This window comes from Xenopus laevis, chromosome 9_10L (genome assembly GCF_017654675.1).
Source record: "Xenopus laevis strain J_2021 chromosome 9_10L, Xenopus_laevis_v10.1, whole genome shotgun sequence".
Taxonomy (NCBI): Eukaryota; Metazoa; Chordata; class Amphibia; order Anura; family Pipidae; genus Xenopus; species Xenopus laevis.
In genome coordinates this window covers 10,671,183-10,683,231 of record NC_054387.1, presented here as the reverse complement: position 1 = coordinate 10,683,231, position 12,049 = coordinate 10,671,183, and the positions used below count along the sequence as shown (strand labels likewise).

The 12,049-nt window shown below is 42.3% G+C and overlaps 1 protein-coding gene across 1 annotated transcript in view; it reads right to left on the bottom strand.

The window, feature by feature from the left end:
- opn7b.L (opsin 7, beta L homeolog) overlaps window positions 1-6,968 on the bottom strand; it is a 38,317-nt gene extending 31,349 nt beyond the window's left edge. Inside the window, exon 1 of the mRNA XM_018234925.2 lies at window positions 6,489-6,968. The gene's annotated coding sequence lies outside the window, so the exon portion shown is untranslated. The remainder of the gene's footprint in view (window positions 1-6,488) is intronic.
- Window positions 6,969-12,049: the final 5,081 nt, after the last annotated feature.

Below are 12,049 nucleotides of genomic sequence, written 5' to 3'. Positions count from 1 at the left end.
ACAGATCATCAGTGCCTTTAGAGCTATTGTCTGACCCATAAAAACTACATAGTAACCCTAAATCTAGATTGCCACTGATTACTCACCTGTAGATCTGGAATGTTCTGGGCACACAATACGCTATACCCTCATACTGTACTGTCTAAGGGAAACAATATGGCACCTCCTTCCCATATGTATAAATACAAATATACAGAGAAGGAATGTTCTGGGCACACAATAAGCTATACCCTCATACTGTACTGTCTAAGGGAAACAATATGGCACCTCCTTCCCATATGTATAAATACAAATATACAGAGAAGGAATGTTCTGGGCACACAATAAGCTATACCCTCATACTGTACTGTCTAAGGGAAACAATATGGCACCTCCTTCCCATATGTATAAATACAAATATACAAAGAAGGAATGCTTGATAGAATTGGTATTGTTACTGTGAGGGCAGTCAGGGTATTGAGGGATTCATTGATGAGTAAGATGCCTTTCTATCAGGAAAGGTCATATATAATGGTGCCTTGTTAAATTCAGTTGTAATTGATCCCTCTAACAATCCAATTATAGTTTTCGGGTCAGAAGATAATTATTTACCCCTTCGTGCAACCAAACTGTCACCTGTGCTGCCTGCTGGTGTTGTTTGTCTTCCCTTGGATCAATGAACATAAAGATTTGGAAAGGTTGAACCTGATGAACATGTGTCTTTTTACAGCCTAACTTACTGTGTTATAATGGTTAGCATAGCCGTGACACTGTGTCAATGTCGGAAACATTGGAGTTTGGCGAGGGGTGGGCTGACACTTCATCACGTTAAAACTAAAAGAGCTGAAATGATATATAAGCTCCATACTGAAGTGCTTTGCAGACAGCTGGGTAGTAAGCTGACGAACTGGTTACTAATTAGCCCTGCGGCATATGAACTGATTTATAGCGAGCCCTGCAGTGTGTTAATTTTATAGGTGTTCCACTAAAGGGTTGGGAGTCAAGGGCACCTCTGTTCTACCCGAGGAACAGCCTGCAGCTCCTTTCAATGCAGCGGATCCTTGCAGCCCTTACATAGATCTATAATAGAGATGGTTAAATAAAGGCTAATGTTCATAAGGTTCAAGATCAAGAGGTTTTCTGACTTTTTCAGTTCAAGCTCACCTTGAAGGTCCAGCTTTTGATTTGAGCCCTGCTTTAGCATCGACCAAAGGCTACAGTAGATACATATATTTATAGATGTATATAAAGACATATCCGTCATAAAGCCAAGAATATCTGGGGCAATTAAGAGGTTTTCACAACAAATATAACCCAAATAGTCCATTATTTTTGGGTTTCAAAGAGGATCTATGAAGAGGAACTTCACGCAAACTGGCTTTCAGACTGGTTGTCCCAATGTTCTAGTCAGTGTCGGACTGGGACACCAAAAACCTTAGACCAAGGGCCCACCAAAAAAAACATATACCAGGGGCCCACTCTCAGTACTATTATTCTTCTTATCCTCACTCAACACCTATTCTCCTAGTCTCTTTTCTTGACATACTATAATCTATTAATCCATCTATTTGTTCTCATAGAAATAGGGAATGACCATGAAATAGGCCAAATGTTTAGCAGCATGAGGGCCCACTGATACCTGGGCCCACCGGGAGTTTTCCTGGTATCCCAGTGGGCCAGTCCGACATTGGGGCTAGTCACACAATTTGGGGTCCCCCCACATGAAAGTCTGCCTGTTGTGACCTTGTGTAAGTTTAAAAGATAAAAAATTGGAAAAACTTGTTATTGGGTCCCCAAAGTGTTTAATCATGTGCTGGGCGTTGTTGTGCTATCCACAAGGGAGGATGAGGCATATGGATTCAAGGTCTTACTATGACTATGACTCCCAACGGGAGATTCCCAGGTATCTTGATGGGCAAGTTTGAACCTTTTCAGTTGACAGAGGCTGATGAAGGTCTGAAGATAAAGAGTCTGAATATATATTGTACTTTTGACTTTGTATGTTGACTTCTGATAATATAGGCTTCAGAGGAAAGGGGACAGAACTCTAGAGGTCTTACAGGCAATAATATGGTGGAGTGATGACAGTAGAAGAGAGATGAAGGTCGGAATCAGAGCGTAGGAAGCATGAAGGAGTTTATTTAAAGATCAGAGCTCCAATGTAGGGAGAGGCTTTATGGTTAAGAGACTTAATTGTGAGTGCTTGAATTAAAATCAAGACAAAACCGGGAGCCAGTAAAGGGATTTGCTGATATGGAACAGAGATATAAGTGGATGACTAACGGCAGTATTTAAAACTGACTGAAGTGCCGAAAGGCGCAGAGTGGGTTGTCTGTAAGTAAACTCTGCACTAGACTTTGTGAGAAATAATAAGATAGACAAAGAGAGTCGTAGAGCAGACAAGCAGGTCAGGAATCACCTGCATAAAGATAGTACTGGAATTCAAATGGATAGGGGATAGAGTGAGAAGCTGTGTGTAGCCTTGAAGAACCCCAACAGAAAGAGGGAATATGGAGAAGGTAGAACGGTAAGAAACAACTATAAAAGAATCATAATACTTAAACCAGAAAAACTGTATCATGAATGTCATTAGAGAAAACATCTAGGGGTGATCTACTGTGGCAAAATATAGGCCCTATTATACCTGCTATCCCATAGTCACACTCCCTTCCCAGAGACTATTATCCACTGTTACTATAGGCACCATCTCTCCCTACTATACCTGCTATCTCACAGTCACACTCCCTTCCCAGAGACTATTATCCACTGTTACTATAGGCACCATCTCTCCCTACTATACCTGCTATCCCACAGTCACACTCCCTTCCCAGAGACTATTATCCCACTGTTACTATAGACACCATCTCTCCCTACTATACCTGCTATCCCACAGTCACACTCCCTTTCCAGAGACTATTATCCACTGTTACTATAGACACCATCTCTCCCTACTATACCTGCTATCCCATAGTCACACTCCCTTCCCAGAGACTATTATCCACTGTTACTATAGGCACCATCTCTCCCTACTATACCTGCTATCTCACAGTCACACTCCCTTCCCAGAGACTATTATCCACTGTTACTATAGGCACCATCTCTCCCTACTATACCTGCTATCCCACAGTCACACTCCCTTCCCAGAGACTATTATCCCACTGTTACTATAGACACCATCTCTCCCTACTATACCTGCTATCCCACAGTCACACTCCCTTTCCAGAGACTATTATCCACTGTTACTATAGACACCATCTCTCCCTACTATACCTGCTATCCCACAGTCACACTCCCTTCCCAGAGACTATTATCCACTGTTACTATAGACACCATCTCTCCCTACTATACCTGCTATCCCACAGTCACACTCCCTTCCTAGAGACTATTATCCCACTGTTACTATAGGCACCATCTCTCCCTACTATATACCTGCTATCCCACAGTCACACTCCCTTCCCAGAGACTATTATCCACTGTTACTATAGGCACCATCTCTCCCTACTATACCTGCTATCCCACAGTCACACTCCCTTCCCAGAGACTATTATCCACTGTTACTATAGGCACCATCTCTCCCTACTATACCTGCTATCCCACAGTCACACTCCCTTCCCAGAGACTTTTATCCACTGTTAGGGTAAGGCCACACTAAGCGATAGCGCGGCGATTTGACTCGCCGCGACTATTCGCCGCGACTTTTAATCCTCAATCGCTGGCGAAACTTTGGCGCTGGCGTCTATGGGAAATCGCGCAAAATCGCCAGCGTAAAAACACACGCGGCGATCTTTTTTCTATAGTCGCTCGAAATCGCCTAGCGAGGCGATTTCGAGCGACAATAGAAAAAAGATCGCCGCGTGTGTTTTTACGCAGCGATTCCCCATAGACGCCAGCGTCAAAGTTTTGCCAGCGATTGAGGATTAAAAGTCGCGGCGAATAGTCGCGGCGAGTCAAATCGCCGCGCTATCGCTTAGTGTGGCCTTACCCTTACTATAGGCACCATCTCTCCCTACTATACCTGCTATCCCACAGTCACACTCCCTTCCCAGAGACTATTATCCACTGTAACTATAGGCACCATCTCTCCCTACTATACCTGCTATCCCACAGTCACACTCCCTTCCCAGAGACTATTATCCACTGTTACTATAGGCACCATCTCTCCCTACTATACCTGCTATCCCACAGTCACACTCCCTTCCCAGAGACTTTTATCCACTGTTACTATAGGCACCATCTCTCCCTACTATACCTGCTATCCCACAGTCACACTCCCTTCCCAGAGACTATTATCCACTGTTACTATAGGCACTATCTCTCCCTACTATACCTACTATCCGACAGTCACACTCCCTTCCCAGAGACTATTATCCCACTGTTACTATAGGCACTATCTCTCCCTACTATACCTGCTATCCCACAGTCACACTCCCTTCCCAGAGACTATTATCCACTGTTACTATAGACACCATCTCTCCCTACTATACCTGCTATCCCACAGTCACACTCCCTTCCCAGAGACTTTTATCCCACTGTTACTATAGACACCATCTCTCCCTACTATACCTGCTATCCCACAGTCACACTCCCTTCCCAGAGACTATTATCCCCACTGCAGACATTAATGCAAAAAAAAAAAGAAACAATTAATTATCATTTAATTAATGAACCCGCAGACAATGGGCATTCAGTAACCCTGTGGAATAACAGCCAAGCAAATCAATGACAGCATTTAAGTGATGTCTTGTTCATGGCGTGATTCATTATCAGAGCTCTGAGATGCCAATCATAGATGATCCACTTCAATCAATTCCCTGATGCCATGTAAGTTCACAGCCATTTAACCTCTTTAATTCAATATATTTCTTGCTTTATAGAACACCGTTAGCCCAGTATATGCTGATCTTATTTAACATGGCATGTTAGGACAGGGTGGTTTTGTTTCTGTATTACGGGCTGCTATGCATTAAATAAAAAGTAAAGGTTAAACCTCTGATAGAGTCAATAAATTGGGCACTTTCTCTCCCCCCACAAGTCAGATGAATAACCATGTACCCCCTGCTGGTGTGTCTCTTCCATATAATTCAACTAGCCCAGGGCATGCCGCCATTACCAAAGTATGCCCTTTAGCCAATGGGGCAGGCATATGCACAGTACAGTCAACTCAATAGAAGCATTATACTGAGCCTGCTCAGATGGATCTTGGAGCTTTCAAAAAAGTTCCCTGGTTCAGTACAATTTTTTTTACGGAAGATTGGTACCAGCCTGGCCACAAGGTTAGCAATTTTGCCAGCCTACTTATCCTTTATTTATGCTGGAGAGCACCGAAGGAAAGAAAAAGGCTTCATTATACTGAACCACGACCCCTTAAAGGTCTGTTCCGCCAGGGGTTAAAAGAAATGTTCATTCCGTTGTTTCGATGTTATTACACAGAAGCAGCAGCAGCCACAGCGAGCGAGGAGTGATTACAATGTGATTGAAGTTAATGAGGAATAAAAGCAGCCGGTGAATGGAAACAACAAGGAGAAATGTTTTTTGTTTTTTTTTAAATTACACAGCCCTCCCCAACATTCACATACAATTATATCAGTCGTGCTCCTTGCCTGGAGAAACACAATCTCTTTTTGCTGATTTTCTTCAATCAAAATCTAATTCTGTTTCATTATTCTCACAGCTCATATACAGGCATGCAAATACCCTACAGGCAGGTGAGCCATGGACTTGGGGTGACAATGGAGCATCCAAATTCTGGAAGCAGACAGGGGGTTAAACAGCAGCCTGGATGAACTTGCCAGGTCTTGGGGTGGATTCACGATTTTGCACTAAAACTCATGAGCTGACGTTCTTTTGTTGATCCCCCTTGAGACTGAATGCCGAGTGCCCCATAAAACACAGAAGTTGTTGGGTACACGTGCACTGGCATCTTGAAATGGGTACCCACCTATAACGGTTCAGTTTCCAGTGTTTAAAGGGACATCAACACAGTATAAACTCAGTGGCAAGTGCAATAAATATCCTATATATCCATTTATTATCTCCAAATCCTCACTCTAATTTTTCCAAAAATAACATTTATTTTCTCCTATTCATCATTTTAACCTTGATATGTAGCCCCCCTGTTCCCGAACTGAAAACATAACATAACATAAAACTGTTTATTTTTTCATATAAGGTCAAAGTCTGATCCATTGCTGAAGGAAGGAGGGTTGTCATTGGCATATAGATTATTTACTGTGTTGGTGAAAGGGTTAATGACACCTTGACTTACGGGTGCTTTAGCCTTTAAATCTCATCACTTTGACTCTTCTTGCCATAAAGAAAAGAAATAGCCCAGTTGGGGAGGAGTGAAATTAAAATGAAATGGCTTTATAATCCCTTTCTCTGTTCCTGAACCTATGGGATAATTTGGCACGGAAAATAGAGCCCTGATTGCTGCTACTTAGTAATTTTCCCCCCTTCCATAGATCCGCACTACATGAATAAAGGAACAAAGGATAAAGAACATTCCTTACCTTATTGCCGGATGAATTCTTTCCAGAATGAACCAGTCATGGAAGTTTCAGTTCATGGTAAAAAGTTCTGCCAAAATATTGTTCCATTTTTGCCATGTGCTCCCTGGAAGTGCCAGCTCTTGTTTCCAAGGGAAAGATTCACAACGCAGCCCTGGTACTTCATGCATCAGTGGGATCCTGCCGGTGGGAGACTAAGAGCAGAGAGAGAGAGAGAGATTTTCTCTTTTAATTGCTGACAACCTGTGCTGTGAATGCCATGAGACATGGGCTGTTAAAGTGTCATCTCTCCGGTGCCTGAAGGATTTCTAAACTGAATAATAAGACAGTAGCCTGATGCAAAGGATCCAGCAGGATCGGCGTGTGATCTATCCAAGCACAGCACAACTCCAGCCCCTAACTTGTTGAATAAAGGGGCAGGCCTTTTATATGTTTTTCTTTCTCGCACAGGATAAAATAAAAAAAAATAACTGCTCCCTCCCTTTGCTTATTGAATATGTGCAGCTCGTACAGAGGAAATATATAAATAAGAACTGATGTTTTCCCATTTGCTGCCTGACCTAGAGACAAGAAGCAGGTACAGGTATGGGATCCATTATCTGTTATCCAGAAAGCTCAGAATGGCGGAAAGGCAGTCTGCCATAGATTTCATTTTATCCAAATAAATCAAATGATTTCCCTTTTCTCTGCAATAATAAAAGTAGCTTGTACTTGATCCAAACTAGGATATAACACAAGCCTTGCAAGAGTAAAGCTGGCCATACACGGGCTGGTAAAAGCTGCCGACAAACCGAGTCTGCAGCTTATCGGCCCGTGTGTAGGGTTCCTCCGACAGGCTTTCTTGATCAATATCTGGCCGAAAATCAGGCAGGATTAAAAATCCTGTCGGATCGCGGCCGAATCTATTCGTTGGTCATGCGATCCGACCGCCTGTGTCAGCTACATTAGGGCCCACACTCGGATCAGCCCGATATCGCCCACCTCAATACGGGCATATCGGGGAGAGATCAGCTCATTTGGCTAAATTGCCAAACTAGCGGATCTCTACGTGTTGGCCACCTTTAGTGGAAGGCACATTGATTATGTTCGGTACTTATGCCCAAATGATTTTGCCCAACCACATGTTAGTTAGAGCCATATGATATTTACCTTGCTGTGGCATTTGCTGTTTTGAATTTTGATGGACACGGTTATGCCTATTTGTAGAGGGGTATATTCGGCAGCTCTGTGCCTTTGACAAAGTCCAACTACTACAGGAGCTAACAAACCTTGTTTTAGGTACAGCTTCGGCCTACGGAACTGGGAGGGTTGCTATGTGGGTGAAGGGGTCGGTAATTTGATGGCAAATGAATGGGTGAAATCGACAACGAACTTTAATTAGCGGCAGATTGCGCCTTGATGCAGGAATGCATCATAGCCAGGCGGGCTAATTTTTAGTGCATCATCAAACGCCTAGAAACCGGGTCCTCTTCAAGTAGCCGGGAGGTGTGCAAGGAGGGAGAAGGGGCGGTTTATCTTTACACACTAAAGGGATTATTGCAGCAGTCGGTTTGTGTTTTGGACACAATGGTGTTAAACCCATTAAGCGGGTCTGAGACCCATTTTTGAGGAGTTATATACCTTCAACCCCTTACCTAAGGTCTTTCCATTTCCCTGTTTTCCCCTTATTTTAATGCTTCTGCTGGATTTTTGACATATATCTAGTGAAAGTTATGTTTTAAATTTGATTCACTGAGTAATTGGATTGTGGGATGGGGTGGTGCAGCCATATGGGTCAGTTCTTTCTTCCTCTTCTCTCACACATGTTTACAGATTTAGGCGGCCACCCTAAGCTCATGCAGAATTTAATATATAAAGAATATGAAGCAGTTTCTGGTGACCAGACCAATTGGCTCCTAATTGGATCCTCAGGGCATCAGTCGGAGGCTCCTAGAAGTCCTGCTGTGTAAGTATAGGTGGCTTAGGTGCACTTACCTAGAGCACAGGAGTGAAAAATCAATTGTCTCTTATTGTGACCTTGACTGGATGGACCATCACCGGAGCTTTGATCTTCTGATGAATCAAGATCCTAAGCTAATTAGCAGCTGTCATTAAGACAGTATTAGATAAATTGGCGGCTGCTAGAGATGTGACATTTTTATTAAAGTGACTGCTAAAAAGCAGAATTGTTTAATTAGACCTTACGTAGCAAAGCACACAAGGCCAGCTGAAGGAAGCCAAGTTGAGTTATGAATAAAAAGTAGTTTATGATTTAGGTGTCAGGTTGGCAAAAAGGACAACATTTGTGCAACAAATCAGCAAAATCAGAGCTGGAAAGAAAATCAATTGAACAAGCTGCCATAGTAAATGAGGGAGGAGGGGTTCCTGGAAGCATAGCCCAGGGCTTTAAGATTTGATTCATGGCTGAAGGTTGCGCTGGTGAATTGTAATTGGTAAAGGCTCGTATCACAGCTAAAAACACAGATGAAAAACGGTGGCTCACAAGACTAGCTCCCCACCAGCCGATTGGCTTTTATGTAAATCACCTTCAAGGGCTTGTGCGGGCGCACGTCAGGTGACCTGTACTATAAGACCCGAACCAGAAGTCTGTCTTTTCAGACAACACTGCTAGAATCTCAGCCATACACAGATAACTCTATGGACTTCAGTCAAATCTCAGCCCTATAAGGGCAATGGTAGGCAGGGCATTTTGGTGCCCGAGTCAAATCGCGGGTGACAAAACATTCAAAATGCCATGGAATTACCCAGTCAGGTAATCATTGCCTTGGAAGGTATTTTTGTTCAATTGCATGAACAAAGTCGTTTACTCAACACTATTAACATTATGATTTAGACAGTTTGATGCCTGCTATTTATGTTGGGTGGCAAAATCCCCCTTCTCTAATTGCCTTCAAGCTTAAATCTTAGCCCTAACGAGATAGTACAGATTCCAACATTATAGAGATAACCAGAATCTCAGACCTATAGAGACAGCTAGAATCTCAGCCCTATAGAGACAGCTAGAATCCTAACCCAATAAAGACAGCTAGAACCTCAGCCCCATAGAAACAGCTAGAATATTAGCAGTATAACGATCTATAGAATACCATCCCCATAGAGAGCTTAAATCTCAACTTTTGGCGACTGCTAGAATCTCAACCATATAGAGATAGCAAGAACCTCAAGTCTTTAGGGGCAGTTGAATCCCATCCCTTTAGAGAAAGCAAGAATCTCAGTCCTAGAGATAACTAGAATCCCATCCCTACAGAGACATAGCATTGAGTCTTAATGAGATTGCTAGTATCTCAGCCCCAAAGTGACAGCTAGAACCTCAACCATATAGCGACATCTAGAACCTCAGTCCTATAGCGACAGCTAGAACCCCAGCCCTATAGCAATAGCGACAGCTAGAACCTCAGCCATATAGAGACAGCTAGAACCTCAGCCCAAAAGCGACAGCTAGATCCTCAGCCCTAAAGTGACAGCTAGAACCTCAGCCCTATAGCGACAGCTAGAATCTGAGTCTTATAGAGATTGCTAGTATCTAAACCCTATAGAGATAGCTAGAACCTCAGCCCTATAGAGATAGCTAGAACTCAATCCTTTAGACACAGCTAGAATCTCAGCCCTATAAACATAGCTAGAATCCCATCCCAATAGAGACAGCTAGAATCTTAGCTTCTAGAGTTAGCTACAATCTTAACCCTGTAGAGACAGCTTAAATCTTTATGATTACAAATTTTTACCATAAAGTGGGACACTACTACTATTACTCTGATTAACAGGACACTCCCCTGGCTATAATTATAAATTGATTAATTTATTTATTTTCAAATTCATTTTACCAACACTTCTCTGCAAGATTATATTTCAGGTACAAAGAAAATACAGGAATGAGATTTCCTATAGTGCCTTGTAAGTAAAGGTAACTAAAATGCATATATCCATGTTTTATGGGGTTTTTTTTTAAATAAATCCAGAAAACACAAGGTCCCAAGCATTCCAAATAAAAGATCCCATACCTGTATTTTGATTAAATACCTGTCAGGCAATTGGAAGCTTAAATCTAAATACATTTTGCTATTGGAGCAGTTTGCATTTTCATGAGTTGCCCTTTAAGGAACCGCAGGAAAATGTTCTCTTCCGAATGTTAAACGATTATTAGTCATGGGCAGGATATTTTGTGCATATTCATTGATATACACGTATGCGTTTAAATTCAAGTTAAAAGTAAATTTTCACAGTGAGAAGGGAATGTGCTTAAACTGGTGTATAATAATAGAAAAGCTAGGGGGCCCTGGGAGAATTCGAGGGACTTCAAAGAGAAATGAATGAGGCTGAAAAGTGATGAGCTTTAAAAATTATTTTTTATAATTAAAATGTATGTAAAGGAATCCTTCGAGGACTTCTTAAAGTCTCAATCTTTACGACTGGGTGATTTAAAATAGAATCTACCTTCTGCTTATTTCTCTATAAATGTACATTATAGAGACATGAACTCACTCAGTTGGATTATGTAGAAAAGGTGCATAAACACTATCTGAACTTCCAGAAATACATATAAATTATTGTTTAACACAGACATTCCACAGACTGAAAGGAACCCATGAACAATTTCCCCACCCTTTTAGGGTCAGGGCACACGCTCAGAATCGGGGACATTAGTCGCCTGGCGACAAATCTCCTCTTCTTCAGGGCGACTAATCTCGCCGAACTGCCTGCCGCCAGCTAGAATGTAAATCGCCAGCTGGATGGCACTCAGAGCATTGTTTTCCGAAAGTCGCCCAAAATTGCCTCACGAGGAAACTTTGGAAAATGAAGCGATTCGAGTGCCATTACGCCGGTGATTTACATTCTAGCCGGCGGGATGCAGTTCGGGAGATTAGTCGTCCCGAAGAAAAAGAGATCTCCCCGAATCTGAGCGTGTGCCCTGACCCTTAGGCTCACAGTGTAATTCAACCCCTCCCTCGTCTTGTTCCATTGATGGATTCTGGCACCTGAATTCCATTTTTTTTTTGATAGTCGGTGGTGCATAAATTCTCTGGAAAGCAGAAGTCCCAGCATCCATCACACACACACATTCCCCAGATTGAAAGGAAGCCGTGATACCATTTCCCAATCTTTCGTTCAGAGAATCTATACACCACCCACTACCAAAAAAGAGGAAATTTAGGTGCCATAATCCATCACAGCAAAATGGAACACGGTGAGGGAGGGGTCACATTACACCGTGAGCCTAAAGGGTGGGGAAATTGTTCATTGGTTCCATTCAATCAGGTATGTGTGTGTGTGAATCAATGCATTTATATACATTTTTTGGAAGTTTAGATTGCATTTATATACCTATCCTATATAACCCAACAGGATGAGCCCATGTAAGTAAAAAAAAAGGAGGTATAAAATACCTGCATTTTTCTAGAGATGTGCAGTATCCAAGTATTCCAGATCAATTTCCATGCCTGTATTTCTATAGGAAGAGAGGGAGAGGTTACAAGAGTACAGAATAAAAGCATGTGATGTAGGAGAATGACAATTAAACTGGAATGCTCTGTGTGTTCCATATTCATGTAAGTACCGGTTACCCT